The sequence below is a fragment of the Barbatula barbatula genome, assembly GCF_947034865.1.
Source record: "Barbatula barbatula genome assembly, chromosome: 16".
In the NCBI taxonomy this organism is placed as follows: Eukaryota; Metazoa; Chordata; class Actinopteri; order Cypriniformes; family Nemacheilidae; genus Barbatula; species Barbatula barbatula.
This window is the reverse complement of record NC_136779.1, coordinates 20,436,608-20,447,581: the sequence shown is the minus strand read 5'-3', so window position 1 is coordinate 20,447,581 and position 10,974 is coordinate 20,436,608.

Genomic DNA, 10,974 nt, shown 5'->3' with positions numbered 1-10,974 from the left:
GTTAGATAAAAGAGAAACGGGGGGCCGTGTTAGGGTGGGCAGCTCTGTGTCTTCTCCTCTGCAGTGACACGCTCTGCTCTGAGTGGGATGTTAAACTTTAAAATGCCTCCCGCTGCGATGATGTAAGACAGCCTGTGTGAAAGTGGGACACAGTTGTCTGTAGTCGTGAAACACGATGAACTGAGAGACAACTTGATATGTACACACATTTATTAGTATCATGCTGTCAGATAACTTGCATAATACTCAAGTGTACAAGTATACTGTCATGTATTTTTCTCTTCATAGACTACCAATAAATAATTATTTTTTGTTGTAACATCCGCATATTAATGTCAAAAAGAGGTGACGTGAATTTATTCTAGGGCTCGTAATGGCCAGCAAAAGCGAATGGTCATAAATGAGGAAAAGGTCTCATAGCTTTCGCCAAAGCCACGCCTCCTCCAAAACATATGAACGCACACAGTCACAGCAGAGTCACAAGAGATGCTTTCAAATGACCTCATGTCTAATTCATCACTGGGACAACATTACAGTACAAAGCACATAACATTACAGTTATAAATATAGCTGCAAGCAGCAATCACAGGGTCAACTCCAACAGTGGCCCAAAGGGCAATATTTTGGACATGTCAGATTACCAGATTGTGAAAACCTAGGGAAAATAACCTAAACTTTTTGACAACCAAATCTTTATGTGGAAGACGACAAGATGTGTTGGTGATGAACAGTGAAGTTTCGTTTCGATACACAAAAGTGTCGTGAAGATACAGCCACATGACCCTTTGCCGTGCTTGGCTTAGAATTTGTTGATGCTGTATACGAGAACCATTCGATCAATCAAAAATCTGTCTCCAGATGCTACATACCAAGTTTCAGGCAAATTTGGGAAAAGTTTGAAAGTTTGGCGAAGATGCAGCATCACATTTATTTTGGCATGATCGCTGTCAAATGTGTTGATGCACTAAATGAAAATCGAAAAATATTTGAAAGACTTTTTGTCATCACTGTCTCTAATACGTACCAAATTTCCTACAAATCGGACAAACACTCTAGGAGTTAAGTAAAACAGTTAAGGTTTTTACATAAATTCAAGAGGACAAATTTTGGATGCAATATGTTGTCATAGGGTTACTTTTCACTATGTTTCAATTTTGTTTTTTCAAAAGTTAATTCTTTAAAGTAGGAAATTAGAAAGCAACAATAGACAGAAAAAACTCTCAGCAAAGCATTCTCAGTTTGTAAAAACAAATCGAAGTGTAACATGATTCTCGATATCTAGGCTGAATGAAACAAGTCATCAATAATGTGGGCAGCAGTCACTTTAGAAAACTGATATTCATCTGGATGAATGAAATCAGCTCACTATTCAATGCAACACAGACAGATCCAACACAAAACATTTCCTATCCTGTTCCGTCTATGAGGATTTAGAGAGATGAACTCATCCACAGTCGCTTTCATCTCTTCTGCTGTCCTGCAATCATCTCATTTCATCCTTTTCATCCCTCTGTCCTCGCTTGAATCATGTTAGACAGGTCAGGACTTGCCTGCTCTGATCTTTGTCCCTGAACATCAATCTCATCATGCCTCATTTTCTCCGGGGACCTCAGGAAGGGCCGGACAGATCACATCATACTGATGTCAGGATGATATGACCATTATCAGTTGAGGTCATCTGTAAATATTGACATATTAGAGAAATGAAGGGATGTATTATATGACATTGTATGGATGGAATTAATGACTTTCAAAAGAAAACATTTGTGGATTGAATTATTAAATGCACATTTTGAGTCTATATTAACAGAGATTTCAGTATAGAGTGTTTGTCTTTTGGAATTTTTGGTAAGGCCATTTTTTGGGCCACAAAGGACACACATATATTCATTTGGCACGCTCTGTGCCATCTGGTGGCCTCCTGAGCTCTTGAAACGTGACTTTATGGACGGATTATCTCTTCAGGCAAACGAACACTGCCCGCTATCGCAGTGCCAGCTCATGTACGCAGCACCCGTCCCATGTCTCAATCTCACCATACTCGTGCAGGTGCCAACCTCCTTCATCCTCCTGTTTCAGCCCGTGTCCATGCCATGTGCCCACCGGGTTGTGCCAGGGTCATACCTACGTTTGCTTTAATCCAGACAGTGTGAGGTTGTCAGCTCTACTATAATATGTGATATCATGTATGAAGGGCATTCAGATCATCACTAAACCTGTCAGGAACATGTCCGTGTCTTATTTCAGGGGCATCCAGTCTTGAAGGGCTGCTGTCTGTATGTCAAGCAATCCCTGTACAAAACAAACACAGACCACTATAATAAACATCATACAGGTTTAGTTGTACTGTAACCCAACATGCAAATGAAAGGAATAATATGTATGCATGTATATTGCCTACAGACAGCGACACCACAACTGAAAGTCGACAGATGGCTGTGATCTTGCGACTATAGGTAAATTACGTTGAAAAGGTCTTTGCTCTGCTGTGCTGTCAATGCAAGGTGTGGCAAATCCACTCCGGAAACACAGATATGAAAGTATAACCCTTGATTCAAAACACCAAAACCACAAAGGCGTACACCGCTGCTGTTTTTCTAACATCTTCACGACAAACATGAAAGTTCAGCTCAGCATGCTTATTTCATCTGTCATCTCATCCGCTCTCTCGAGTGCCAAACCACCAGACATGGTCATTGTGTTTGAACAGAACACACTTTCACTGTTTATGTGTGGTGAGTAACATCACTAAAAGCAGTTTTGGCCGGCATTGAGTAGTTGCTGTGCGTTGAAGCACATGACGCAAAACCATTTCACTTTTATAAATAAGAGCTACAAAAAGCTCAGTGGACCACTGAGCAATGTCTTCTCTTATAAAAGGACTGAATCGTACGGAAGAAAAGTTTTGTTTTGTTGCATTTGTGATTTGGCGATTTACTGATGCCACGCGAAGAAAGAAAATCACTGCACGAATTCAGAAACACTCTCCGTTTTGAGAGACTATTGGATTTTTTTCCACCACTTGCTGTGAGTTTCATCAGACAGGGAGTAAGCTGCTGTCATGAGGGGATTGAGTCGGGATTTTGGGGGTCTGCAGGCTGTTCTGGAACGTTCAAGCCTAATTTGACATGCAGGTCAGCACCTACTGCGCTACCAACCTCGATTTTCTTGATCTTTTGACTGAAAATCTGCCCTACATTCTGAATTGGTTGATCAAAAATAGATATCTGAGGCATGTCAAGAGATTTGCTGGTTAATGTTGATGAATGGTTTTGATTCTGACAGGACAATAAACAGTTACAGTACAGTAAATCAAGATATTGCACCGCCACACGGTTGGAATCGTTCATCCAAGAACGAAAAATCTTGTACATTCTTCTCATTCTCCTCATTTCTGAAAATAATCAACATTTTTCTATTTATATTTCAATTTCTAAGCCTTTGGATTACACCCAATTCCTCAATGACAAAATCCATTCATTACAATATTTGATAGTAGAATAGCATATTGGCGGTGTGCTCAAAATATAATTGATATATTATTTTTTATACTGTATATTCATCCCATTTAGCATGTTACCATAACATTACACCATAAAACTATTCATTGGTTAAAAAATATAAAATAACTATTTCTGGCATTTCTTATGGACGTGGCATTAAATAACTATTTTTACGAATATATTGAACCATCTGTTTATATTTTACTAAATCCTTGTTGATAGAGTCTAAACATAAAAGTCTATGAACAAATTTTCTATATTTAAAAAGGGAAATAAAGACAATGCACAATCCTGAAGCAATAATACCCATTGATGGAGAAGGGATGCCTCTTTTTAAGAACATAAAACAGTTAATTTATTTTAATTTTCATCTGTCCATTTATGAGGAATATGTAGCGTTATGGATGTGATAATCCTGAAAAGGACTCTTACTATGAAAAATCATGCACTAAAATAAAACAAATGCTTTACAAATTTGATGAGAGATCTCACATGGGTATTTGAACCAACAAAAGTTAATATCTGTGCTTTTACCATAGTAAAAACCGTTGGTAAAAACATAATTTTTTCATGGTAAGGTTGACATTTTCACGGAATTGCCTTTCTGTATATATTTAAGTTAATAGCACATCATTTTAATATAAGAAATATAAGTTTGAGACTGTTGAAAGACCAACTTGGTAGTCATGTCCATCCATCCATCCATCCATTTTCTTCCGCTTATCCGGGGCCGGGTCGCGGGGGCAGCAGTCACAGAGATGCCCAGACATCCCTCACCTTAGACACTTCCTCTAGCTCTTTCGGGGGGACATCGAGGCGTTCCCAGGCCAGCCGGGAGACATAGTCCCTCCAGCATGTCCTAGGTCTTCCCCGGGGTCTCCTCCCGGTCCTGGTAGTCATGTCAATACGTCAAACCGTAGAGTCAAACCGTTACCAAGCAAAATGTAAGTAAACTTAAAAAAAGTAGCTCTAAATGTTTAATGGTTATGTTAGTGTTGTAAGTGGTGGTGTAGTGTAAATAGGTGCTGATTTAGTTTTTTAAATGGTTAAGGGGCATTCAAGCTACTTGTTTAAAGCTGCAGTGTGCACTTTCTCTAGACCACTAGTGGATCAAAACAGAATTGCATGGATCTTTTACGCTCCACTACTCTGCCTCGCCCCTTTCTCGTATTCCTCTCTTTTTACAGATGGCCATTTCCTCCAAATTAGTGCCCAGGGTTTTAATTGCAGTTTATGTAGCCCATTTATCCACGTACAAAGGCAGGGTTTGGCTGTGGGCCAGGCTTCATGTGGCTGATTTTTTTCTTCCATGTTTGTTCCCCAGTCCTCTTTATTTTCCCACCATATAAGTTATTACGCCAGTGTTTTTATAGTGAATTAGCACTTTAAACCACAAGACTCACACTGTGAAACTATGCCTCCAACATGACTGTAAAGTCAAACCGTTACCAAGCAAAATGTAGGAATCTGACTCTTTCTTGTAAATAAACTTGAAAAAAGTAGCTTTGAATGTTTAATGGTTATGTTAGTCTTGTAAGTGGTTGCTAAGATGGTGTAATGGTACAGAGATGGTATCAGATGGTTTACCATGGAAACATTCCTACAATTCATTCATTATAGTGTTTAAAAAGTACTCCAAGTTATTTTAAATAATACGTTAACAATAAATAATACATATTTTTACTGATGTACCATGTATTAAAAAAAACTAAAGTAATATACCATAGCAGAATTTTGCAAGTAATAAGTTCTCTCTTCATGTGCCGCCCAATCCCCCCTCAATGTTTGCCCCTCCCTGATACACTCATCTCTCTGTCATCCTGCCCTCCTGGAGGCCTCTGGGACCCTGGAGGTTAATTAATAGTTAATTAGATTTGTCGAGATTGATTAGTGATTTTGTCTTGTCGTTGTTGCTGCAGCTCATCGCCCCCTGCAGAGACATCATTAATGTGTCTTAACTCTCCTGCCTGTCTGATGGTACACACAAACACATTCACACTGCCCGCGGAGGGCGGCGGTGCTCCTTAGAACAAAATACCCCTGAGGGAGAGAGACATCATGGGCGTGCTGGTCTAAAAAAGAGGTGTTTTCAGGCGCATCTTTGGCGAGTTGCTATTTTGAGGAACTGAAAATAGACTGCGCCATAGACCAACTCAAACCTGGTCTTAAGTCAATGCCGCAATATTTTTTATGTTATTATGATTGGTTACTGCACGTTACGCCCAAAAAACACCCATTACGAGAATCTGGACAACCCGTAAACTAGCAAAAGTGGTTTCGGCCATGCCCTTGGTACACCTTCGCCGTATGCTTTAGACCATGCTCTAAAGACACATTTGAGACTGGTGAAGAGAAAAGAAAACAACGAAAAAAGCTCTAGCTAGTTAGCTGCCTCCAGGGCATTTATCTAAGACGTCATCTCATGGATGCTTTGGGAACAATTCCAAAATGCCAACATTTAAATCCAGTCTCTCTGATCTTTTTAACTTTTGTGATGGTGGACTCTTGACTTATGTCTTATTTTTGTGCATTTGAGGTTTTTCAGAATTTTTTTCAGTGTATCCTCCATCTTGGATTTTCAGAAAAGGTCCAGTCAAGAAGTATTGATCCTCTTCTGGTCATGTCATGATACGATGCGAATTTAAACTTTGGAATGAAGTGAAATTGGTTTCTGGTTTGTCACGTTCACATGCATATGAATGAAAGTCAATTTGGAAACATTCTAGTAATTTATCCGATTTTCACTACTAATATTTCCAAATCTGTTATTCATGGTGTTCCAGTTCAGTATTTTTATGCAATAAACAAGAAGGCACCTTTCAAAAGCAGGTTATTGAATAGTATGTGTAATAGACAGAAATGCTTCTCTCAGAAAGGGTTCAACCCCCTTCACATTTTGGAGAAAGGACAGTTTCAATGTCAACACGAGGGCCATCTAATCGTTTCCCCGCTGTCTCAGAATGCTTTCACGACACTTCGCATTGGCGATATTGCCGGTTTGATCAAACCATTCACAGTTTCACAGTACATGAGATGTCACACATGCTGCTATCACACATTTAGAAATGTGTCCACAGGGCTTCCTTTATCATCACAGCTCGCACCTACATCTACTCACACTTTTCAAAACATATTAAAGAGCTCATCATGTCCAAATGATAGATGTGCATGGCAAACAGTTGCTTTGCCTTGATGGACTGTATCCACGTGTTCCACACTAGTGTTGCATGATTTAACTAACATATATCTCAATATTGTTGAGCCTGTTGCTGATACTGTATAATCATAAATCTTAGTGATATTTTAAATGTTTCAGCCCTATACCAATAAGTACCGACTAACACACAAGGACTGAATCTTTAACAGTGGAAACAGGTCGCACGTGTTTGTTTCTCTTGGCCGAACGCCCCGCTGCGTTTGTCCACACTCACTATTGTGCTGTTTTCCGTCTGCAGTCTCTTTAGCATGTGAATAGACAGCGTCTCTCCCAGCAAGAGGGTCTGTTTCACCAAACTACAGACTGCATTACAGGACCACCAGCTGTTTGACTCTTCTCATAAAGCACTGCACTTCTTTATGGGCTGGCGGAGGGTGCTGTGATGGATCTGTGGATGGGAATTGTATGTGTGTGTGTGTGTGTGTGTGTTGTTTAGAGAGAGAGAGAGTCTAATCTTTCTTGGCATTCTCTGACTTGTTACACCCATCACATCCACCCGTCCACACACTAAAACACTCACACTCCCAAATCATTGTCATCATTTCTTCCTGACACTGCACATTCCCCAGGCAGCACATCTATGATGTTTTAATCGCCCGATAGTGTCCTAAAAAATGACCATCATAAGTGAGATTACTCATTGTAGGGAGTGTATTTGTTCAGTCAGGAGGGTAAAGGAAGAAAAATCTTCATACATCCCTTCACAAGGAAATTTTAGACACACTTTCTTGGAAACACCTTATCAAGTTAGAAGTCGTCACCTTATTGGTTGAATTCTACAGGATTTCGGGAAGACGTGCATGTCATGTTCTTTAACGGTCTGCGTGGAAACAACACGAAGCCACGTGATATAAGAAGTAAATTGTCGGGTTAACATCGGTTGCAATAAGAATTCACGCCAATCGACCAAACGCTAATTGCTAAAAGCATGCGATGTTAATAGCATTAACTCTTAAACATTGTTTAAGACGAAAGCAAGAAACCACACCCCAAGGAAGTAGACCTACCATCAAGAGCATTTTAAGACGATAACATGACAAAAATTGAAATGAAACATTTGAACAATGTCCTTTAGTGGTAACCGTGGTATAAGCGGAAAAACTGACTCTGCTCCATTCAATTAATCGAACACTCCGCTTTGCGTCGTGACCGCATTACCACCTCGGGGCGTGCATTCATTTAGAATAATTGGACGGCCCGTCGTCACCAAAACCTATAATTGGATTGGATTGGATTCAATTTATTGTCATTACACACATACAAGTACAGTGCAACGAAATGTATTATCTGCACAACAATGTTGTCTGTGTTTGATGATGCTGTACAGGAATTAATTTTGTTTAAAAGTTACGTGAATTTCTAAACATAGTATATTGTGAAGGACCCTGTGAATAAGAAATAAATCTACATTAACTATTTATCTGGATTTGGTGAAAGAAAATGATTATGTCTCACAATAAAAGCCATCAATTGCGCAGCCTGGCTGTTGTGTGTTGGACGACTGTTTCACAGCGCACTGAGCCAAGTCGAGAGAGAGAGAGAAAGAGAGAGAGAAGACAGGAGATGGGGTCACTCGAGTTTGTTGCTTGCGAGATTCATTCGATCCGCCCCAAGCCTGTGACGCCTTACATTCACCTTCCTCAACCTCTTGGGCTCTTTCCGTCTCTTTCTCTGTGCTCAACCCTTTTATCACATGACTAAACATCATTACAAAACCTCAGCTCTCATCTGACCCAATTCTTTGGAGCGCACCTCAAAAGAAAAAAAACTTTAATGTTTTCTTTCCAGGAAAGAGTAAAACCCTGTTGCTGTGCTACATTATGACTAAAAAAGAAAACACTAAATATACAAAAAAAAATTCGAGAAAGCATTTGAAAACTGACCATTTTTATGAAGGTAAATCAGTAGCAAAACTTGAGAGCGTGTAAAGTAAGTATTTGTACCTTTACACTAAAATGTATACTCACAGCCCCAATGTGAAAACTTGTCAAACAAAAATCTAAAGTTGAATGTTGAGATTTGCACTCGTGGACAAAACTCACAACCCTGTCACTGCAGTTTCAAATCTTCCCGCCTTGACTTTTGCTAATACCTTCGCGATAAAACCGTTGCAAAGCTAACTTGTGCTCTTGAAAGCTCAGAGGCGAGATAAGGAACGGCATTTGATGACGCCCCCTAATGGCAGGTAAATCACAATGAAAGGATCTAAAAAATGCTTAAATAATACTGTTTTCAACTTTAGTTAAACCATCACACTTACTGTGTGTTCATACCAAGCGCGACTTGCGCGAATAAAACGTGCTATTCGCGAGTAGTTGGACGCTTGAACATTTGGATTTTACTTGCTTCATTCGTGCGGGAAATTCGCTTAATTCGCGGGTGAAATTCGCGTCATGGGAGGGGCTTCTGCCAGGCGGCTCCCGTCTAATTGCGAAATGGCGGACATGGATTTTGTTGAGAGGGTAGCTGCGCATTATGTGCTATGGAAGGCTGAAGATAGACATATAGACTCGTTCGGCGCCGTGTCTGGGTCCTTCGGAGGCGCAGTCCTTCATTGTTGTTTCAGATTTCTGCCGCCGCTCGCTATGTCATAAACACGTCACTACTAGAGCAGGCTCCTGATTGGTTAACTTGGCGCGAATTTCCGCCAAAGTTCAGTTTTTTCAACTCACGCGAATAATATCGCGTCTTTGCATTGACTTAACATGTAAATCACTCGCGCTTAACGCTTCATTCGCGCTTTGTGTGAACACACAGTTATGTATACTATTATGTATAACTATTACATGAATTATGCTATCTTGCATAGATAACATTTCTTAATGTATTTTAATGACATCACGTTGCGTACTACGGTTTGTTTTAAAATATAATGCCAGGCTGACTATAATGCCACCATAAACAGTATTGGGGTCCTGGGTTTAACAAGCTTAATTAATGAGCTTAAACATATTTAATCAATATTTAGTGTACAATTATTTACTCATGTGGTAATGACTAACTGCAGGATAATGCAACCAGTCGGTTGTTATCACAGAATAAACCCCTTCGGTGTGATACAAGAACTGATTCTAATCATGCAGATATAGGAGCCTTAGACAATTTCAGGCTGACTGTACGTTTTCTGTTATTTAATATTAAGCTAAATTAGATTGTTAATTGCTGATTTATACATCACCCTTATCAGATTCAGGATCTTTATTGTCATATATACCTGAAATTATATGTTGCAGATGGGGTACAAAAGCAATCAAATCTATAATAAAGGACCGACTAAGAACAAAGATATACTACAGTAAATGTAAAAGAGAATAAAATAGAAAAGTTAACTTTTAGTAAAAAAGTGGCAGTAAATAGTATTTAAGTAAAGTAATGTATTTATTGATTTATAGTTTCACCTTAAATTAAATACTATATTAGTCATTTAAAAAACTCCTTTCATTGTGATTGTCCTGCCATTAGAGGGCGGTGTGGCTCAGCCGCATGACGTCATGAAATGCAGCGGAGCTTTCAAGTGCACAAGTTTGTTTTGCAACGGGTTTATCGCGAAAGTATTAGCAAAAGTCAAGGCGGGAAGACATCCGCAACTTCAAATTCAAAATACAGATTTGTGAGTTTTGTCAAGGAGTGTAAATCTCAACATTCAACCTTAGTTGAAAAGTTTTCACTTGGGCATAGTGAGTGTACATTTTAGTGTACAGGGACAAATACTTACTTTACAAGTTCACAAATTTAAAATCTACACGCTCTCCAGTTTTGCTACTGATTTACCTTCTTAGTTTTTCTAAGCATAAACTCAGGCTCGTAGTCGATGTTCTATTTACACTTTGTAACAAAACATATGTTGGACAAGGGAAATACCTCTGTTGTGGTACTGTGCTGGGTTTTAATATCCTGTGGGGTGTGGCCAATTCCACTCACATTTCCATCTATGAACAGATAGGAAGCCGATTCTTAAATTCTGAACTTTCCCTAATGCTTCTCGTTTGCCTTATGATTGTAGAATATTGCAAAGGAAAATCCAGAAGGAGCAAGCGGGTTATTACCCTCTGCTCTGATTTTTCAAACCCTTTACTCCAACGTGTCATTTTCTGATAAGAACACGTTCTCACAACCTTAACATATAAAGAAAATGAAAACTCAGGTTGAGTCTGTAATAATGGGATTCATTTTAAGGTTTTACAGCAAAGCTCACTGCTTACAAGAAATGCTATTTAACTTCATAAAAATAAGGCACGATAAACTGTATTAATA